Genomic DNA, 12,251 nt, shown 5'->3' on the forward strand with positions numbered 1-12,251 from the left:
CTCATGTGCATGAGGGTAGGTAGCCGGAGCCGTCCTGGGATAAGCACTCCAGGTCCCAGCTCAGGGGGGGCTCAGGAAGACCTGACCTGGCAATGTGGCCCTTGTAGAGTCTGCTCACCCACGGAGACCCGCCTTCTTCCTCTGCAGTTAATGGTGCTCCAGATTGCTCCTGCGCACCCCCATCCAGAGACCCCCATGAACCCAGAGACCCCCATGAAAGACACAGATAAACCAAGGTGTATATGTATGATTTAGTATTTAAATGTTTATGTATTCAAAGAAATGCCAATTGAAGTGACAGTCTTTCCTTTTGCTTTGAGAATTGACAATTAAAAAGAATTTCCCTCCTGACCTGTGGTAGCACAGTGGATAAAAGCATTGACCTGGAATGCTGAGGTCACCAGTTCGAATCCCTGGGCTTCTCTGGTCAAGGCATATATGGAAGTTGATGCTTCCTGCTCCTCCTCCCTTCTCTCTCTCTATCTCTCACTCCTCTCTCTCTAAAAAATGAATGAATAAAATCTAAAAAAATATTATTAAAAAAAATCTTTAAAACACACATAAAAAAGTCTCCCCTCGGCCCTGGCTGGTTGGCTCAGCGGTAAAGCATCAGCCCAGCCTGTGGAAGTCCTAGGTTAGATTCCTGGCCAGGGCACACAGGAGAAGTGCCCATCTGCTTCTCCACCCTTCCCCCTCTCCTTCCTCTCTGTCTCTTTCTTCCCCTCCCACAGCCAAGGCTCCATTGGAGCAAAGTTGTCCCGGGTGCTGAGGATGGCTCCATGGTCTCCGCCTCAGGTGCTAGTACGGCTCCGGTTGCAACAGAGCGATGCCCCAGATGGGCAGAGCATCGTCCCCTGGTGGGCATGCCAGGTGGATCCCGGTCAGGCGCATGCGAAAGTTTGTCTGACTGCCTCCCCGCTTCTAACTTCCAAAAAAAAAAAAAAAGGTGACAAGGCCCAATGAAGAACGTGCTCAGATGCTGCTGCTTGAGACATAATTGATATTTTCAAAAGAAATGGTTAATTTTGTGAAGAGCTTTCAAGAAATTTCTATCCTTAGACCTAGAAGCTCCATTTCTAGGATTTTTTTCTCCCAAAGAAATAACCACATATGTAGAGATAGTCAACAAAAGTTTGTTACATTCATAAAATGAAGATGAATTGATTAAAAGTCATATTTTAATTAATTAATTAATTAACTAATAACTAACTTATTTTTTAGGGGAGACAGAGAGAGAAACATCAATTTGTTGTTCTGTTCATTCATGCCATCATTGGTTGACTCTTGTATGTACCCTGACTGGGGCTTGAACCTGCAACATTATAGTATCGGGATGATGCTCTAACAACTGATCTACCGGGCCAGGGCCACAGATCAGATTTGTGAAAAACTTTAAATGACCTGCTGAGGGACTGTGATGAGTGATAAAACCTGTGGAAATTAGAAAGAAAAAACAAGAGGAGGCTGTGAAATGTGCCACATTTCAAGGAAGAACATTAGTAAAAATCCCAAGACTGCAATGTTGCTGAGGTACAACTCATATTTTCTTCATCCTTTCAAAATACACACCATGAATGTTAGCTTTAGAGTCAGGAGAAGATGTCACTGAGAAGTGTGCCTGTGAGATGCTGTGCCCTGAAGGCGTCTGTGCCCCTCTGTGGTCCTGCAGACACACCCCGGGGGGGTCATGGGGAGCAGCATGAGGTAAGACAGAGACCTCAGCACGGGACACGCGTCACACGCAGGCTGCTCACAGATGGCAGCCTCTTCTCCATGAAGAACCTGCGTGCCCGGCCTCGTCTGAGCTCCCACACCTGGACGGTAGCCGGCCAGCCTTCGTGTCTGTGGCTGCAGCCCCCTCTCCACAGGGCCTGCAGGCCACTCAGCATGAAGTCCTCATCCCAGCCTCTGACTGTGGTCCGGTCCGTCAGGGGGGACAGAAGCTCTCCTAGTGGCTGATGTGCACCTGCCCCACCCAGCCCTCACTGGCCTCTGCCCTCATGGGCCCCCTCCCAGCACACACACGCCTGCCCGGTCCACTGCTCCTGCCCCTCGGCCTGCACCGCTTTTGCCCGGTGACTGCCAGGCCCCTCCATCCTGGCAGCAGAGGAGAGAAGATGGGCTCGGCCACCTGGTAAAAATAGCAGCGGTGCCATCCGTCACTCTGTCACTCAGCACTTCTCCCTGCGCTAACCCTCACCCCCTTGCACACCTGAAATAGCATGCTCATCTGTGCCCTCCCACCCCCTGCTAGGATGTTAGCCCGTTAAAGCAAGGCTTCCTCTCTCCTGCTCACTGCTGACACAAAGTTAATCTTCTGAAAAGAATAACATAATTATCATAAAAAGATTAATGATAATCTCTCTCCCCTCCAAATTATCTCAACCATTTGTGATAAAGGCATGTTAAATTCATTTCTTCTTTAACTTCGATTTTGAAAGCTGAAAGGTCCCAAACTGTTATAAAAAATACGTTAGGCTGACCTGTAATTTGTAATCAATACCATATCTTAATAACACTTCCTAAACAGGTATTTGTTGAAATGTTGGTAGATTTTATGTTGTGAACTGGTGCTAAGTTTGTACATGAACACCGTTCCTGTCCAGAGGATGGACTGACACCATGAAGAGAGTATCTGAATGGACAGGCAAGCACCATCCTGGAGTCCATGCTCAGGAGAGCCTCAGCCCCCCCACCCCGGCTGTGTGTTCTGAGGTCGGGAGGGTGTTGGAAGAAGAGCAGACCCTCAGGTGGCGAGTGACAGGAGGGGTGCTGCACGTGATGCCATGTCAGCGAGAAGACAAGCGGAAAGTGCGGGCGCTTCCAACCATGTGAGAAGGCATCATAGGGCCAAACAGCCCCGGGCAGCGAGGTCATAATACATGTTAGACATTTTTCTACATGAAGTGATGAATATAAAAATATTATTGATGCTTATAAAGAAACACTGTCAGCTATCCTTAAAAATCCCGATCCACCCCTGCACCCAACCCGCCCTGGGCGCATGCAGGCACCCTGTGGGGAGACCTGCTGCATGGAGCAGGGAGCCGGTTCACCCTGGTGCATGCGGAGGCCCGCGGCCATGGACATGGAAGTGCAGCCTGGTCAGAGCCAGGTTGGGAGGAGTCCTTTCAGGCGTGACCTGGGAGAAGATAGTAACAGCTGTGGGGGCTCAAGGGAGAGGAACCGGTGACCCTGAGGTCCTGGTTCCCCCAGAACCAGAGCCCGGGCTGGATTGGACGGTGGAGCTTGACTGCAGAAGCCGAGCGAGTTGTCACTGTTCTCCATCTCCCTGTCTGCACTGTTGGGGAGAAGGGTCAAAAAGTGAAGGGACCATCTCAGGGATACAGACTATGATGTTGCCTGTCTGTCAGATTGAAAAGACAGAGATACCGACAAATTTGGAGCGGACTTTCAGCAAGAACAGGAACTGGTGGTTCCGTTGGGGCTCAGTGGCCACTACCCAATGAGCCTGAGCCCACCCGACCTCACCAAGAACTCTTGTCCTCTTTTAGGGTACTGGGTTTTGACAGAGTGCTACTTCTCACTTTCCTTTTTTTCTTCTTCTATTTTTATTTATTCATTTTAGAGAAGAGAGAGAAAGAGAAAAGGAGGAGGAGCAGGAAGCATCAACTCCCCTGTGTCCTTGACCAGACAAGCCCAAGGTTTCGAACCGGTGACCTCAGCATTCCAGGTTGACGTTTTATCCACTGTGCCGCTGCAGGTCAGGCTATGTCTCACTTTCTGAAACATTCTATATCCATGTCAGCAATCGTGAGGTGACGTGTGTCCTGTGTGTGTGGTAGTCCTCAGCATCCTCTCCTTCCATTTCCTTGCTGCTCTGACCGGCAGGGTCATCTCAGGCTCTCAGAGCCTCCCTGTCCTTCTGGGAAAGCATTTGCACACAGGGTGAGTCCGCAGAGGAGCCACCTCGGCTGACCTGTTCCGATAGCTGGCTCTCTGTGCAGCGGGCACTCTGCCCTGGACAAGCTGGAAGCAATCCCGGTAGAGAAAGGAGCATTTCTCCACCCCCAAGCACTGCTTTGTCCCTTTATGTCCAATTAATTACGTAGAGCAAATGACAAGATACACACAAACACAGGGATGCGTTCTAGCTTTAGACGATTTCTGTTGGAAGGACTCTCCTGGGCCCCCCCCAGACCATCCTCATAAAGTTACATTTGCATTGAAACCAAAGTTGGGCCTACGTTTTACTTCATCACCTTGACCTTTAGAGTGAGTTGTGTTTGACCTCCTCCAGCGTGCTGTGGTGTCTGATAACACCGTACTGTTTATGGTTTGAGAGTCTAAATTATACCCCAGAGTAACAAGGCATGCCACAGCTTGGATGAATCTCCAGGAATTTCTCTGAGCAAAAGATGTCAATCTCAAAAGGTGGCCTGCCACGTGATTCCTTTTATAGGACAGTTTTTAGTGGCCTACATCATGGGGCGACGTGGCCCCTTCTGTCCAGGGGAAGTGCCGGTCACATTTTAGAAATACAGAGCAGACGAGGGGTGGAAGTGGTGTTTTAATAAAGGGCAACATGGCCCTGGCTGGTTGGCTCAGTGGTAGAGTGGCGGCCTGGCGTGCGGGAGTCCTGGGTTTGATTCCCAGGGCACACAGGAGAAGCACCCATCTGCTTCTCCACCCCTCCCCCTCTCCTTCTTCTCTGTCTCTCTCTTCCCCTCCCACAGCCAAGGCTCCACTGGAGCAAAGTTGGCCTGGGCACTGAGGATGGCTTTGTGGCCTCTGCCTCAGACGCTAGAATGGCTCTGGTTGCAACAGAGCAATGCACCGGATGGGCAGAGCATCGTCCCCTGGTGGGCAGGCCGGGTGGATCCTGGTCGGGTACATGCGGGAGTCTGTCTGACTGCCTCCTCATTTCCAACTTCAGAAAAATACAAAATAAATAAATAAATAAATAAATAAATAAATAAATAAAGGGCAACATGCAGGGACCGGTGGTGTTAGACCGTCTGGCCTGTGGCGGTAGAATCAGCATAGGTGACAACATTGAATAGAATAATGCATACGCACGCCCTCACACACAGGCACGCACACAGAGTTCACACCTGACAGGAGCCAAATAAGGGGGCGGGTTGTGGCAGCATCCTGTCCTGTGGTGACTGTTTCCATGGGGCCCCAGGCAAGCACACAAGGGGCCTTGCTGTCTTACTTCTAATGGCTGCCTCTGCACCTCCAATTATCTCAATAAAACTTCAATTGTATACAATGTCATGACTAGAATCTAGTTTCATTATATCAATATAGGCTTCTCATGTTTTAATTATTATATATTTGTTACATAATTGTTTATAGGTTTCTATCTGAGAATTAAGAAAACAAAGTAGCATTGTCTGCACTGCTACAAAGTAGCATTGTCTGGCTGCAGAAGCGTGCTGTGTAGTGCAGAGCACCCAGTAGGGCAGAGAGCACCCAGTAGGGTAGAGAGCACCCAGTAGGGAGGGGAGCGCCCAGTAGGGAAGCAAGTATCACGCAAACCCCCAAAGTATTCATCATGTCTTTGCTGACGGTAGAAACCATGGCAAGTCAGGACCAGCCCACAGGGGTCACAGGGCACAGGCCAGAGCATGGGGGGCATATTGCCTTTGTAATTGCCACTTTCCAAAAAAAGATGACAGCTTAAGAACTATTTAGAATATTAACAAGAGTTTGTGAAATACAGACATTTACTTATAAATATGAGAGTCAAAAACATCTGCCATAACTTCAAGTGAAAGGTGTCTGAATTGTCAACAAAGGGCCAATATGTCCCCAAAACTGGCTTCTCTGCCCCCCATTACTTTGAAGAAGCCAAAAATAACAGGAAAATGAAAAAAAAATCTTTGAAAACTTCCTATGTAAAAAGGCTCATTTTTAATGATTTATTTTCATTTCTGGTGACTCCTTTAAATCCTCAACAGTCATCATTTTTCTAGTGACAGCTGTTTGTGGAACATGTGCAGGGTTTTGGGGACAAAAGGAAGCCAATGACACCACCCCTGACTTCAAGCTGAGAGTGAGCTAGCTGGTGGGATCAGAGAGCATGTGGATGAAGGTAATGCGCTGCGAGGTAATACAGAACCACAGGCTTGCTGCCGACCTTGGTGCCAGTGAGCGGTCGAAGGGGGAGTGTTTGCAGACCCCTGGAGAAACCCAGTGACACTCTCGCAAGAAGCAGAAATAAATGTGGAAATTCATGTTCACGTGGAGAAAAGACCGACATTTAATAGAAATTGCATCAAGAGCTACGTCAGCTAGAACACCTGCGATTCGGGCTATTGATCTACAGGTATTACATTCTGGGTAGTCGAAACTCCTGTCCTTTTCATTGATTTGTTTTAAAATTGTTTTGGACCTTAAGTGTATTGGTTTACTATGTTTTATTTAAAAATGGGCCCAATTCTTTAAAAATGGGGGGGGGGTCACTACTTTTTAATACCGTTCTGGGTTTTTTTATTGAATTCATTGGGGTGACACTGGGTAACAAAATCATGCAGGTTTCTGGACAATTCCACAGCACATCTGCACATTGTATAGCGCATTCACCAACCCCAAGTCAAGTCTCTGTCCATCACCATTTACCCCCTACTCCCTCCCCCACCTCCCCGCCCTCCCCCTAGTGTCCACCACACTGTTTCTGTGTCCATGAGTTTTTTCTTTTTTTTTCTTTTTTTGCTCAATCCCTCCAGTTCCCTCAACCCTCTACCCCCACCCTTTTGCCCTCTACAGACAGTGGTCAGCCTGTTCTCTATGAGTCTGTCTCTCTTTTGCTTGTAGTTCATTCTGTTCATTAGATTCCACATAGGAGCAAATCATATGATATCTGTCTTTCTCTGAATGGCTTATTTCACTTCGCATAATAATCTCCAGGTCCATTCATGCTGTTCTAATGGGTAAGATTTTCTTTTTTATAACCGAGTGGCATTCCATTGTGTGAATGGACCACAGCTTGTTATCTACTCATCTACCAATGGACACTTGTGCTGCTTCCATATCTTGGCTATTGTAAATAACGCTGCAATGAACATGTATTCTCTCAAATTAGTGTTTCGAATTTATTCGGATAAAATCCCGGACTTGGAATCACTGGGTCCTAAGGCAGTTACATTTTTAATTTTTTGTGGATACTCCATACAGCTTTCCACAGGGGCTGCACAGGTCTGCATTCCCACCAGCAGTGCACAAGGGTTCCTTTTGTCCATAACCTCGCCAGCACTTGTTTGTGAATTTATTGATGGTAGCCATTCTGCTAGGCATGAGATGATATCTCATGTGGTTTTAATTTGTATCTTTCTGATGATTAAGTGACTTGATCATCTTATCGTATGTCTCTTGGCCATCTGAATATCCTTTCTGGAGAGGTGTCTGTTCAGTCCTTTGCCTTTTTTTTTTTTTTTTAAGAGAGAGACAAAGGGAGCAGGTAGAGGGGGATGAGAAGCATCAACTCGTAGTTGCTTCACTTTAGTTGTTTATTGATTGCTTCGCATATGTGCCTTGAGTAGGGCAGGGTTCAAGCCAAGCCCGTGACCCCCTGCTCAAGCCCGCGACCTCGGGCTTCAAGCCAGCAAGCCTGAACTTGAGCCAGTGACCTCAGGGCTTCGAACCTGGGACCTCAGTGTTCAGGTCAACACTCTATCCACTGAGCCACCACTGGTCAGGCCTTTGCCCCATTTTTCAATCAGATTGTTGGTTGTTTTGGTGTTGAGTTGGATGAGTTCATTATAAATTTTGGATGTTAACCTCTTATCAGTTGTATCATTGGTGACTGTGTTCTCCCATTCAATGGGTTGTCTTTTCATTTTGTTGATGATTTCCTTTGCTGTGCAAAAACTTTTTAGTTTAGGCCTAATTCTCTTTAGAGATTTATTACCCTCTCCATTTTGTCTGGATGACGTGGAGAGCCTTTTTTGACCTTAGTGAGCATATATTGTGGAAAAGAGGTCTAGGATCTATAGAGCACAAGTCCTACCTCAACACCAGTTATACTGTGTAGCTCTCTTCAGGCTCTTTTCCAAGTCTGTGAGGAGGGAGAGGAGGGAAACACCTGTAAGCAAGTCACAGACACTGGGCAGGTAATGGCCAAGGAGGTGGATTCTGGACATCTGAAGGCCATGGCCACTTATGTGCTGTGTGCTGTCACATAGATTTGGTCCTCGGGAATGCAGCCTTTGACAGAACCCAGGGGGGTTAATTAAGTAAGGTCACCTTCCACCTGTCACCTCCGAGGGAGTTGACTCAGCCCTTACTTGGTCTAGTCTGTCACAATGGAAACATTCATTTCATGTTTGATTCAAGGGCTTCAGTTCATCTGAGCAACGGAGAAGCAGGTGGAGGGGTGATGTTGAGTCAGAATCAGAAAGCGCCTGTGATTTTCATAAGGTGCTTGTCTGGTCTGTATATGAAGACTATTCATTTCCTCTGTCCATGCAGTTGTATATATACTTTCTGTTTGGGTCATTAAGCTTTCAATTGATTTACCTTTATGCACAAATATAAAAACATACATATGTATATAATACATTTTCGTACCCGTATTATAACGGAGTTTCACTATAAGGAAGTTTTATAATTTTAGGTCAAACAATCTATCAGCGTTTTCCTTTTTTATTTATTTTTTTTATTTTTTAAGATTTTACTTATTCATTTTAGAAAGAAGAGAGAGAGAGAGAGAGAAGGGGGGAGGAGCAGAAAGCATCAACTCCCATATGTGCCTTGACCAGGCAAGCCCCGGGGTTTCAAACCGGCGACCTCAGTGTCCCAGGTTGATGCTTTCTCCACTGCACCACCACAGGTTGGGCCTATCGCCATCAGTCTTAAGAACATCTTTCTCAACACACAAGTACATTAATATTAAGGAGGACTCTTACTCTAAAATGGAGGTTTATAGTGAGAGCCATGGGAGCCAGCGGGGCTTTGAAACATGACAGTTTTCTTTAGGGAAGGTCCCCCGCTGAATTATGTGGGGTGCTCCAGGACAGAGATGCTCCGCAGGGTCATTAGGAACCCACAGCGCTGAGAGCCTCTGGGAACCAAACCCAGGGCAGGAGGGACAGAGAAACAGGCGTTGCCCAGGAGAAGGTTCTAGTGAGAGAGTTCCGGGGGCGAGTGACTCATCCGGGTCAGCAAGAGAGGGCAGGCTGGGCTTGAGTGCTGCGTGATGGGTGGACAAGGAAAGGGAACGTGCTCAGTTTGACGACCTCACGTTTGACGACCTCACATTTGTGGCACTTAGCGCATCGTAGCACCTCACACTCCTGTCCCCTGTGTGGCCGGTGACAAAAGATGCCCGGCTTTATGAAATGAAAACATGAGTGTCATTGAACTTCAAGATTACATCATGCATCTGTCTTTCCATGTCTGTCGGTGTCAATATCGGCCTCTGCTTACCTGTTACTTACCTATCTGCCTACTTAAAACCTTAGCATGGCCCTGGCCAGTTACTCAGTTGTAGAGCATTGGCCCAATGTGTGAAAGTCCCAGATTTGATTCCTGGTCAGGGCACACAGGAGAAGCGCCCATCTGCTTCGCCACCCCTCCCCCTCTCCTTTCTCTCTATCTCTCTCTTCCCCTCCCACAGCCAAAGCTCATTAGAGCTAGTTGACCTGAGCACTGAGGATGGCTCCATGGCCTCCACCTCAGGCACTAAGAGGAGCTCAGTTGCTGAGCAATGGAACAATGCCCCAGATGGGCAGAGCATCACCCCCTAGTGGGCTTGCTGGGTGGATCCCCCATTGGGAAGCATGCAGGAATCTGTCTCTCTGCCTCCTGTCCTCTCACTGAATAAAACAAAACAAAACAAAAACCCTTAACACTATTTATTGATATGTTCATTTTTTGATTAATTTGAATTAAGTACCCGAAGTCTCTAGAGATTGAAGTCCGTGTTTGGGTTTCTGTACAGAGACAGAGCAGCATCTCACAGAGCTTCCTCACTTACCTTCCTGCAGCCCTTGAAATAAAGGGCTTTTTTTCACCACCTTTATCTGTGGACTCCTATTTTTTAGGCAGATATTATTATGTAAATAAACTATAAAGACGACATTGTTAAGTGTTTACCGTGTCTATGTGCGTGGCCTCATTTATTTTCTTTCTTTCTTTTTTTTGTATTTTCTGAAGTTGGAAATGGGGAAGCAGTCAGACAAACTCCCGCATGCGCCCAACCGGGATCCACTTGGCATGCCCACCAGGGGGTGATGCTCTGCCCATCTAGGGCATTGCTCTGTTGCAACCAGAGCCATTCTAGTGCCTGAGGTGGAGGCCACAGAGCCATCTTCAGTGCCCGGGCCAACTTTGCTCCAATGGAGCCTTGGCTGTGGGAGGGGAAGAGAGAGACAGAGAGGAAGGAGAGGGGGAGGGGTGGAGAAGCAGATGGGTGCTTCTCCTGTGTGCCCTGGCCAGGAATCAAACCCGGGACTCCTGCACGCCAGGCCGACGCTCTACCACTAAGCCAACCGGCCAGGGCAACATGGCCTCATTTAATAGTCACAAAACCCTGTAAAGTAACGACTATGATGGTTTCCATTCCACAGAAGAGAAAATGAAAGTATAAGAAAGTTAATTAATTCAGGTCTGAAGGCAGTCACTGACTTCACCATCCTGACCACCGTGCTACACTGACACCATAAAAATTGTTGCATCAGGTGCACTGTTTCCAAATAAGGTCACACTCTGAGGCATTGGGGGATAAGGCTCACCATATGAGTTTTGGGGACACAGGGTGCTCAGGGAGGCCTCACTGATAAGATGATAGATAGTACAGGGGCCTGAGGAAGTGAGAGTGTGGCCCGTGTGGGCAAGGGGGGTGTGTGGCCCAGGTGCAGAGGACCTGAGAGGAGACTCAAAGTACTCAGGAAGCAGAAACAAGGCAGGTAGCCCTGGGAGTGAGCAAGGGAATGTCTGGAAACGAGGTTAGATGGTGGCGGATGGGAATGGAGTATGGATTACACAGACGTCGTGTTACACGGAAAGGCCCCAGCTCATACTCAGAGTGAAGTGGGATCAGTGAGTGGGGGGAGGAAAGCAGACTGTCAGAGACCCTTTTATCAGGCAGGTGGAAGACGGCGGTGGCTTGGACTAGAGCAGTGGTAGTTAACCTGGTCCCTACTGCCCACTAGTGGGCATTCCAGCTTTCATGGTGGGTGGTAGTGGAGCAACCAAAGTATAAATAAAAAGAGAGATTTAACTACAGTAAGTTGTTTTATAAAGATTTATTCTGCCAAACAGCGAAAATCCAACATAAAGTACTTGGTAAGTAATTATTATTATATGCTTTAACTTGCTGTAACTCTGCTTTATAAACTTTATAAAGTAAAGTGACTTCCCTACTTTATAAATCACCATTACTGTGGAACCGGTGGGCGATTAGAAAATTTTACTACTAACAGAGATACAAAAGTGGGCAGTAGGTATAAAAAGGTTGACTACCTCTGGACTAGAGGAACAGCCAACTGGCTGGATTCTGCACCAAGGAAGAGCCAACAGGATTTGCTCTTAAGTCACATGTGGGTGATGAGAACAGGCAAGGATTAAGAAAATCTCTGAGGTTTATGTCCAGAGCATCTGAAAGATGGCTAACACTGTCCCAGAAGTAATTTAGTGGGGAAGGGAGAGGAATAAAAAAAGTTCAGTTGCGCCTGGTTAGGTAGCACAATTGTTAGAGCATCATCTGTACATGCCAAGGTTGGAGGTTCGAACTCCAGTCAGAGTGCATATAAGAATCAACCAATGCCCTGGCCGGTTGGCTCAGCGGTAGAGCATTGGCCTAGCGTGCGGAGGACCCGGGTTCGATCCCCGGCCAGGGCACACAGGAGAAGCACCCATTTGCTTCTCCACCCCTCCGCCGCGCCTTCCTCTCTGTCTCTCTCTTCCCCTCCCGCAGCCAAGGCTCCATTGGAGCAAAGATGGCCCGGGCGCTGGGGATGGCTCTGTGGCCTCTGCCTCAGGCACTAGAGTGGCTCTGGTCGCAACATGGCGACGCCCAGGATGGGCAGAGCATCGCCCCCTGGTGGGCAGAGCATCGCCCCTGGTGGGCGTGCCGGGTGGATCCCGGTCGGGCGCATGCGGGAGTCTGTCTGACTGTCTCTCCCTGTTTCCAGCTTCAGAAAAATGAAAAAAAAAAAAAAAAGAAAGAAAAAAAAAAAAAAAAAAAGAATCAACCAATGAGTCTGACCAGGCGGTGGTGCAGTGGATAGAGTGTCAGACTGGGATGTGGAGGACCCAGTTTCGAGACCTGAGGTCGCCAGCTT

This window comes from Saccopteryx leptura, chromosome 1 (genome assembly GCF_036850995.1).
Source record: "Saccopteryx leptura isolate mSacLep1 chromosome 1, mSacLep1_pri_phased_curated, whole genome shotgun sequence".
In the NCBI taxonomy this organism is placed as follows: Eukaryota; Metazoa; Chordata; class Mammalia; order Chiroptera; family Emballonuridae; genus Saccopteryx; species Saccopteryx leptura.